The sequence below is a fragment of the Agrilus planipennis genome, unplaced genomic scaffold (assembly GCF_000699045.2).
Source record: "Agrilus planipennis isolate EAB-ADULT unplaced genomic scaffold, Apla_2.0 scaffold5, whole genome shotgun sequence".
NCBI classification, from domain to species: Eukaryota; Metazoa; Arthropoda; class Insecta; order Coleoptera; family Buprestidae; genus Agrilus; species Agrilus planipennis.
The window spans coordinates 3666549-3676653 of record NW_020442468.1 but is presented as its reverse complement, the minus strand read 5'-3'; the positions used below and the strand labels follow the sequence as shown (position 1 = coordinate 3676653).

The window sequence follows — 10105 nt, the reverse complement described above, 5'->3', positions numbered from 1 at the left end:
CTACGACCCCGATCTATAGCGAGTTAATAACTGGCTTGTTAAAAACAAGTTAATAATTTACATCCAGAGCAAGTGAGTAACTTGCTTTATTTTGTCCGTGCAGTCCACAGAGAAAGTGGCTTTAAGTGGAGGCGCAAGGGTAGAGGCGCGGAACCTGAAACCACTATTTTACTGTTACTACACTAAGTCAGGATAATTAGCCTGTTAAGCAAGTTAATAAGTTTCTTGTAAAGCAGGTTAACAGCTTACTTGTTGTTATGCAAGTTATAAATGTTGTTAGTTCAGTGCTTCCGTAAAAGTTCTCGCGCTGAAGACACTATCGATCAGTGAACTTTTACAAGTATAGAGTTTAGAAAGATTTTGGAAGTGTTTTTACACTGGCGCGGGGCGTTTACTTTCGGAACTGTCCTCGTACATTATTTAATCGTGCAGGTGAAATAAAATGTAATACCTCTGATCGTAATCAAACCGAACGGTGACCGTGTATTGTCGTGTCGGTATCTCTGTTCAAAAAGAGCACAGCCAACCGCGACTTACAATAACGTTTTGTTTTTTGTTCGTCAGTTACGTGCTCAGCCTGCTGAGATTTTGCTGTTATTAAAATGTAGCCGGCCGGTTGATCGTCGCTTGTTTTCATCGAAATAACGTGGGTGGTTGTCATTACTCAAATTATTTATTACTGATTATGTATTTTACGAAGAATACACCAACAACTACAGGTGATAAACAAAAGAAGTCTTTCTTTTAGTTTCCATTCTCTGACAAGAATCAAAATGTGCGTCGCGCCGTCCGTATTCGTAGTACTTACAGTATAATATTCGACTGACTTGCTGTTAGATTAGGACCTAGTGACCAATTTTCGAAAGCGCGTCTGCTTTTTGGGTTTTTATTGCGCGCATAGTGTGAAGCTGTGGAGGGTCGTTAAAAGGGTGCGTTGGTGCGTGCGTAGGGACGGAAAAGGGTCTAGCGTCGCGACGCCTAGTGTGGAAAAGTTGGCAGGGCTATCCTCGGACCTGCGACAATAGAATCAGTCGGAGAGACAGGGAGGTGTTGATTACATATCCTTCATCCACAGGTGTTTATAATTTGTTTTTATTTTTTTTGAAAACTATAAAGTCGCGTGCGTCACCATAGCTTTTTTAACGCAGAAAAATTTAAACATAATTATCGTTAGATTAATACTTACGATTAGTTGATTAAAATGAAATTGATCGATTTGAAAAATTAAAGTTGGTCGTGTGAAGGGATTTAAAACGGAATTCTGGTAAGTTATTATATGAATCGTGAAAAACGAATTTGTTGTTGTTTTATGTTAGAAAACATTAAGGAACAAATCATTCTACTACTACGTAGGACTAGTGAAAATCTTTACCAATACCTTTTCTACTACGAGTTCACGAGAATTAAGACTCAAGTCTAAAGCTTTAGTGTTTTAAAATCAATTATTATTTTTTTTTGCTGACGTACGAAATTAGATTCGAACATGTGCTCATTTTAAAAAAATATACATATATATGTACAGGTAATAAAATCACAAATATAAACACGTTAATTAGTTTCATTTTTTCAACAGTGAACGTTGCTTTTTAGTCAAGTAACTATAAAATAGTAAAGTTAGGTCAAATAGTACGTAAATACATCCAAATTAAAAAAGTTTCCATAGTTCTCTTTTTGGAATTGCTAATGATAAACAGGTTTTCCCCATTGCATATTAGAGTAAAATTAACAAAAGTGAGGTAATTATTTGTTGGTATAGTGAGTAATTCTTTAAAATATGTTATATGTTAGTGATAATTGCCCATGCTAAATAGGAGTGAACATGGTTGGTGAAAGAAAAACTTTTTGTGTAAACGAAACAGTTATTTCAAATCAATAGTAAAAAGAAAGAATACGTTTCGAATTTAGTCCATCATCATATTTTTGTTTCAGTTTTTTCGAAACATTGTAGGTGTATTATGGCCTGTTTGCCTGTTTGTCTGTCATTTAATTAGCCTTAACCATAGGAAAACGGTAGAAATTTGCACAGAATTTACAGCGGTTTTGTCTTGCAGACATAAGACAAGAGTAGTGTAACTGATCGTGAGATACCTGATGATACCAGATAATCGGAATTTCGGATTAAAAAGCACTAATTCAGATGCTTACAGTGTTATTTAAGAATAGTTTTCCCTAAATGACATGTGTGAAGTGTTTTACACCACTCCAACTAAATTTGGAAGGACGCATTCAGTTTATAAATACATAATTTGTTACGAAATTAGCTCTTTCATTTGTGGATTGAATCATTATTCCTTAAAAAGATTTTATTGGTTTGTACTCAATCAGGAATTTTCTATTGTATAGATACATGTATGAAAAACACATAATACACATATACGTACATGACTTTAGATTCATGCCAAAATTAGTCGAAAGGTCGCCTACGCTGTAGACACAAATACGATCCTAAAATTAAAATCGTAGAGATACTTATGTACACGGATCATAATTAAAGTTAATATGTAAGAATAGATAAGTTTATAGAAGAAATTAGAACTAGAAATAAGTCATTAAATTTATTTATACATCTGGTTCTAACGACGCCGGAGATACTGACGAAATACGAAAAGTAAATCTAAACTATGGTATTGGTGGAAGTAGCTTTTGATTAGGGAAATCTTCAATCAACAAACCGATGTATTGCATACAGTACGTGGTACTATTCGTAAAATTTGTGGACAGATCGCTGAACCCGAACAAGCGCGTAATATTATGAGGTCACCCAAAATATAGAGGATGAAGGGTGATACTTAAAGTGAATAAATGGGCGATTTCAAAGTCAAATAAGTCATTGGTCTACAATACTTTATAGCTCACATTAAATGATACCAAATCGATGAAAATAATTCTCTCCTTGATGTATAATTGATAATTAACGTTCAAATTTGGGATAACTACCATGGCCTGACCAGTACATATTTACCATGTGTGCGGGTGTTAACTGGTGAATAATTATTGTGCTGAACTCTTGTCTTGGTTCTTTTCTTCTGGACAAGTTTTTATGACTTATATAGTTGCCTAACTGCCTTGTCTTTGAGCTTTTTTGGGCATTAACTGTTGTGGATCTATTTCTTTGGTCCAGTTGTCTAACATTTTCAAGTGTATTGGGCGATGAGAGTTTACGTAAGTGAGTTGATTTTGGATTTGTTCTTTGGCGTCCCATTGTCTATATTCAGTTAACTATCAAGTTCATGTCAAAAAGAAATTTATTTTGATCGCTTTGATGCCATTTCGATGTGAGCTATTTGATTTTGAAACCGCCCATTTATTGTACTTAACACCCTCTGTATTGAATGGGTTGTGTGCTTCACCTCGGGCAATTTCATGTTGAAGAAGAAAGACTTTTGTTTTGTGGATTTCTCGGCAGGAATCCATGGTAGAATTGTCATTCTGGCTAAAGGGTCGTAGCCTAAATGAATTGTTCGGTACCGACATTTCGTAGGCAGCAGTTCAAGACATCTTCAATGGTACTGGGTTGATAAAGTGGGCAAAGGTTAAATCTCCAATACTCCAAGTCTCGCCCACATTGTCAATAACGACCCTTCAGCCCAATCATCTCGAATAAATATGTCGTGCACAGCTTTCCGTTTAAATTTTTTTGCGTTTCACATATTATTTTAGGCACCCCATACGTATGCATGTACATAAGTTAAACAATTAGTCGCCCGTTGCGATAATATAATAATCGAACACGTTTTATGATTTGTCACGTTTTACGATCGCATTGTGACTGTGATTTGTTTGTTAAAACAATGCGTCGTTGAATTGATTCTAATTCGTTCCATGATGATAACAACGAAATGGAATCATGCAAACCGCAAGACTTTACATAGTTTTAACATTTTATTATTACACGTGGTACCGAATTTATGATCACGGTACTACACAACGCCTGGCGCTTGAATCTAGGAAATTATTTAATCCGTTCTGGTCTCACTTGGGTATTAGTACTTTTAAAGACATTTTTACCCAATGAATCATTAAAAACACTACTCTGTTTGGAGGGTCGGCTACCCATTAGTATTTTACGATGAAATTTACGCTGTTGTTTGGTTGTGTGTATGTTAAGACAAGCTATAAACGTTCGTATATAACGTCTTCGCTTATAGCGACAAGTATGGTTTTAACGACGGAAATTAGTTCATATTTACTACGACCCTACGGTCGAAATATCGATTAGCATCGACGTATTTGTTTATGGTTTGTATGCACGTACGTTGAATATGTACGTATTTGAGTACTTTTATAAAATAAACTTAAATTACTTTAACATCCGTTGAAATCCGTTATAGCGGCGAAACTTGGCAGTTGTTGGATTTCAGTGTAATTAAGAGAACGTGTTCTTTTCAGTATTTAATATATATTTTGTATTTTTTTCAGGAAAGACCTCAAGGGGGTCATCAATTTTTCTCAAAGGTGAGCATTAATGACTACTTTTTTATCCTAATAAAATTAAAACTAGTCATTATTTAGCTTTAAAACAATTAAATGATTTTTATCATTTACTTGTGCTTGCTTGTCTAGCGTATCTTTTGCAATTCGGTACCTACCTATTGGTTTTTCTACGCGTTTTGAAACTGAAAAAGAAAAAAGAAACGAACTTACATACGAGTACGTTGATGAAAATTCGTGATCTGATAGTCGTCATTCGTTATCCGGATCCGATGGCGGTTATTAGGTCAAAGGCGCCGAATGAATGATTGTCAACTGACGTCAACTGTTTGCACTTTTAAGGGCCTTTTGTGTACCCAATATTGCACATCAATGTCGGAAACGTGGCCAGAATTAATTTCGGTTAAACATCATAAAATCGTCACGAACGAACGTGCAATGCAATATAAATAATATTTAAAGATTTGCTTTTTGATAAAGATTGCTAAAGGTGTGTGTTTTGAGCACGGCTCTGCACGGGTGCGAAATGTACAGGGTGTACGCGGTAAAGGATATAGTATTAGACGGTTTTTAATGAAGATACCGTGAATCCAAAAGGCAGAAAAAAAGAAATGAGTAGGAGAACAGAAGGCGTTATGGAAATCAATAAGGAAAAGAATGGCACCTTCTGAGACATGAGGGGCTAGTTAGCGACGTATTACAAGTAGGAATGAGAGCAAAGAAGATCAGATGATACTTAAATTAGATTACTGTTCACAAATAGTTAGGGATGTGGGATGTTGTAGTTTAAGGGAAATGCGAAGTCTGGCCAAGGATAAGAAAGAGTGAAGCTATCCAACTAGTCTTAGAACTGACGATCGTATGTATGATGATGATGAAAAATTTTATAATGGTTAGCTACGTTTTTTTTAAAGTGTAATATTCCACAACAAACAGTTGCCCATTCTAAAACTGTTCCAACGTTTGGTAATATGTTCCGTATTTAGACAAATGCTCATTGAAATAAAGAACTTACAGTAATTTCAATGTGCCTTTTTTTTAATTTCACAATATCAGGTTGCATGTGGTTTGAATGTGGACGTAAAAATTTGACTATAATTATCTGAGAAATAGCAATAAAATCGTGTTGAAACAGATGTTCGGAGAGAGAATACAGTGATTGCTTTTTATGGTCAGTATTGGTCGACCTACTTTCCTTTTGTTTTTTTTTTTGTGTAAATCTTGGATTTCTCATTATGCTTTTCAAGATATTTATACGTTATTCTGAAATTGCAATTTTATCACGTTAACAGGAAATTTCTCAGGAAAGCTATGTTGAAGGTTGAAATTTTTCTTAATTTTCTTTGGCATAGTTTTAGTTAGTTAAAAGCGCGTTCAATTTCTAGTAGATAATTAGGATCATTTACGAAAATGTACGTAAAATTAGTGATAAACGTTTCTGTACTGAGATAAATATAAATGATAACGATAATCTTGTAATGTTTGTGTTTGATAACAGCTTACGATAATAATTGTTTATGTAAATCGTAAAAGTACTGCCATTTCGACTGTATCGTTTCTTTCAAATTCAATTTGTCTAATAATTAAATTCTGCTACACATTTAAATGTAATGAACAGTAATTTTTCAAACGAAACAATATTTTTTGAATGTGACTGTATACTTTTATTGGCAAATATGTCGGAAGTATACTACGGCCGAAAGCGTGAATTGTTTCATAATTACGCTAGATAGTGCTTGCGCACACAGGAAGTGCCTTCAGTTGTCGCTACTGCTTCACAGGTGGCAATAGTCGCAACAATCGGAATCACTGTTTAAAAAGGAGGGTACATCGTCAGGAGCATTTATTTTGTTACAGGACGTTAGGGTATGACAAAACGACGTCTTATGGAGAACAAAAATATATATTTTTAAAATATATTCATGTTTTTATTTAAATACTTTATAAGAGACGTAGTAGATATTGATGAGATAACAATAAAACATTGACCTAAAAGAATGCAAGCTTGGTCGGGCTCGACATGCATAGTCCTGTGTAAGATTCGGTTGGATAATTTCGGATCGCGTTACAATAATACAAATTTTGTCGATAATAAGTACTTAACGAAATGTTCTTGGTCGATTAATTGCGATTTTTATTGTATATTTAGATAGTTGAACGGTCTTCAAAAGAAAATCCACTCAAGCGAAAATTGTGACCTAAAACGATCTGCTAACTACACATCGGATTTGTGGTTGATATATTTTTCGATGGTACCTTGAGGTTCACACAGTGTTATTTGTGTGAAACTGTTTTACCCGTTTCTTAATCGGTTGAAGTTTTGTGAATAAATTGTGCAGCTTTGCTTTGAGGTTATGTTTTGGATTGTTTATGTAATAAGGTAAGATTTCCTTATTTTTAAGGAACTCCTCCTAATATTACTCCTCTAGCTACGGATCTGCAAGTACATCGTCAGTACGTACATTGCTCATACTTGCACTTTGTATTGTATCTTCTGCTGTTGGACTTGAATAAATAATGACTTTCAAATCTGTTTCTTTGTTATGAACAGGGGCGAACTCCACAAAGTTTGCTAATATATCTGACTTAATCGATAACCGCGTCGTACCTACTTTCATATCCACTGATGCGGGAGGAAGCGTGGCAAAAATAATTTTTGTGAATTAAGTACATATCTTCATCCAATTAATCTAAAAGAATCTGAAATCGATGTTCTGCTCTTAGATTCTGTAGTTGTGGGAGGTGAAATTAGAAAATTATTTCATTGCTAGGAATTTATTTTCCGGGTTTGATGATCGTGGTCATGGAATTCACCATGCCTTGTCTCTCCAACGTTTTACCTTCAACAGTGGCAGGCATCCTGAGATTCAATCACGGATCACATCTTCTATCTAGCAATAATCCCTGAGAATGTTTGCCGTACCTACACTTACCGGCGAAATGGAAAGACAAGTCAAACTTAGGGGCCATGCCAAGAACAAAAAGGGTATCAAACTCAGAAAATAATATCAGTTAGTTAGTTAGTGTTACGGAAATCCATCATCTCTTTCAATCAAATCTCATTCTGTCTTTTGTGGAAACGGATTCCTGGGAAGACTTGGCTGTGAGGAAGTCCAGATGTTCTTCTACTATCTTTGGGCACATATTTTAACTGTTCTCAATATGATATATTATCTTATTTGAAAAGATTTAAGAATTTTGCCTCATACACTATTTAGAATAGTGTGTCACATAAAATTTTGTTTTATGAATATTGTCGGTTGAGGCAGTGTTGTGGGCGTTATGTATCCGACTCAGGACGTAATCTTTTCGCCGCGTTCATCTTTAAATTCGTCTTAATTGACGAAAATGCCAGTTACGTGTACATATACGTACGTGTGGAAGGGTCTTAAATGCTAACGAGTTTCATTGGGACGAAGGAAATAAAAAGAGACAGAGAAATAAATGAAGAAAGAGTCGGTGGCGGACGGGCGCTAATTAAATAAACCAATCAAGAGGAATCAACATTCGACACAATCTGCGCGAATGTACGCACATAATTAGATCATTAAATCACGGTGTACGTTACGTTGTTCTGTCACAGGCTACCGAGAAAGAAAATTTTACAGTTTCGAGTTACATCATTTCTTAATTCGTTTTAATTCGATTGAACTCGTTATTTATTTAAAAGCATGCACTTCTACAGTTACCCACAAAAGTAGTCACACAAAAAGTAGTTTCCTAAATTGAGGAGACCCAATCCGCCCGGGGGCTTCCATGAGTGGTTGGGTGAAAAGATTATTTTTCAAATTAAAATATATAATATAGAGACTGATTTTGTTGCATCCCTTAAAAGTTCTTTCCACATTTTCTAGATTAAGGAATTATGCAATGCATTGATATGTTTGTTCTTTGGAATAGAAATGAAACGAAAACATTTTTGGCACAAAACAACGTATGTTCTTGGAGAAAAACGTTTGTGTTTCGTAAGAAACTTGATTTGGGTTTTTCGCACTGCTGGACGTTAGCCAAAAAGATGTTCATTTTGCCAGCAAATATGTACGTAGTAGTATATTCTGTTTCTCCACTATTTAGGTGCCCACAATGTTTTAACCTATTGCAGACAGTGAACCACCGATTAAGAATTACAGACGTGAAGAAACCAGGACAAATATTCCAAAAAGAAAAAAACTTCTACATATGCAGAAAAACAAATGAATACCTACGTGTGTTTTATCACGCTCCCATGAATAAATATGGCGAATGACGAAATGTAGTGTAGGGGGCATTCCCTAACCAAATCGTATACGGTTGGTTTGAACGTGCTCGGAAAAAAGTTTCCAAATTCTATTTGTATTAAACGTGCCGTGGATATCGAAGCGTCTGACTAGTATGCAGAGACATTGTGTTTATCTGGTCGCAACTTAGTTCCGGACGAAAAATTAGAACGACGTGTTGATAACAAAAGAACAATAAACACATGCACACTATCGAGGAAGGTGAAGTTACCAAAAGAACGCGATCGGAATTTTCGATGAACCGCAAGAAAATTCCTACGTGATTCATTTCAGTGTCTAGTCCATTACTGAAACGATTGCCGTATCAGTATGAGTGCACATGTACACAACATTTACTATAAGAAAAAGAGCGTTGTAACGAAAGGTTTTTTTTTGAGTCCACGCATTGCCATCCAATGATGATTGTGTGATGATATTAGCTGCGGATGGATGTTATAGACTTGAATATGTTTCTAACTGGAATAAATCTTCTCTTCTAACCACTGATGCACATGTCTTTTGGCTAGAAGCGTTCGAAATGTGGTGTTACATGCGAATGATGAGGATACCGTGGATGGAGAAGGTTAGAAATGAAAAGGCATTAGAAAGAATAGGAGAACGGAGGACTTCATGGAAGTCAATAAGAAGGAGGAGAGATAGGTTGGTAGGACACCTTCTTAGTTATGAAGGTCTAGTCAGAGACATATCAGAAGCTGAAACGGGAATTAGGAGGGGTAGAGGTAGACTTAGATAAGATTACTGTTCGCAAGTAGTTAAGGATGTGGTTGTTATAGTTTTAGGGAAATGCGAAGATTAGCTTAGGATTGGAAAGAGTGGAGAAGGTACGTGTCCAACTAGTCTTAGGACTGACGACCTTATGATGATCATGGTTCAGAATTGCGTATAGTTGTATGTTCTAACTAAACTTTGATCAAAAGAATGTATGGAAGTATAGAGTATTTCAAAATGCTCGAGAACGGTTCAGAATATTTCATGATGGGACGTGTGAGATAGAGCGTTGCTTTCAAGTTTGTTGTCCATTTGACCATCATCGTTTTGTCTTTTTCAAAAAGGGTTTCTTTCTTGTTCGTGATTATTATAAATTAAGCTTATTGAATGGAAAGCAACATAGAAGCGTGTTTCGAAAGACTTAAGAAAAAAAATTACGGTTATAATATTATTTAGCGCGAGAAATTCGAGGTATTGTTAGTTATAATGAGAATCGCGTTTTGTACAGAAAAAGTGTTCGATTTAGTCTTTGTTGTTGAAATTTTTCGCTGTGCCTTCAGAAAAAGATCAAGAAAAAGATGGGAGGTCTATTATGCTTGTTCATCATCTGAGGACGTTCGACGACCAAAAACATTTATAACGAAACACGTTATGAAAAGAGCATTGGATCATTTGTTCACGTTTTCCAT

General features: G+C 35.5%; 1 protein-coding gene across 2 annotated transcripts in view; it reads left to right on the top strand.

Moving 5' to 3' along the window:
* Nucleotides 1-906: 906 nt before the first annotated feature.
* Nucleotides 907-10105, top strand: part of LOC108735878 (dual 3',5'-cyclic-AMP and -GMP phosphodiesterase 11) — a 76374-nt gene continuing 67175 nt past the window's right edge. Inside the window, exons 1-2 of one of the 2 annotated variants that reach the window (XM_025981357.1) lie at nt 907-1075; nt 4420-4455. The gene's annotated coding sequence lies outside the window, so the exon portion shown is untranslated. Of the gene's footprint in view, nt 1076-4419; nt 4456-6466; nt 6812-10105 lie in introns of those variants that run through there. The other variant, XM_025981355.1, reaches the window with a different exon arrangement.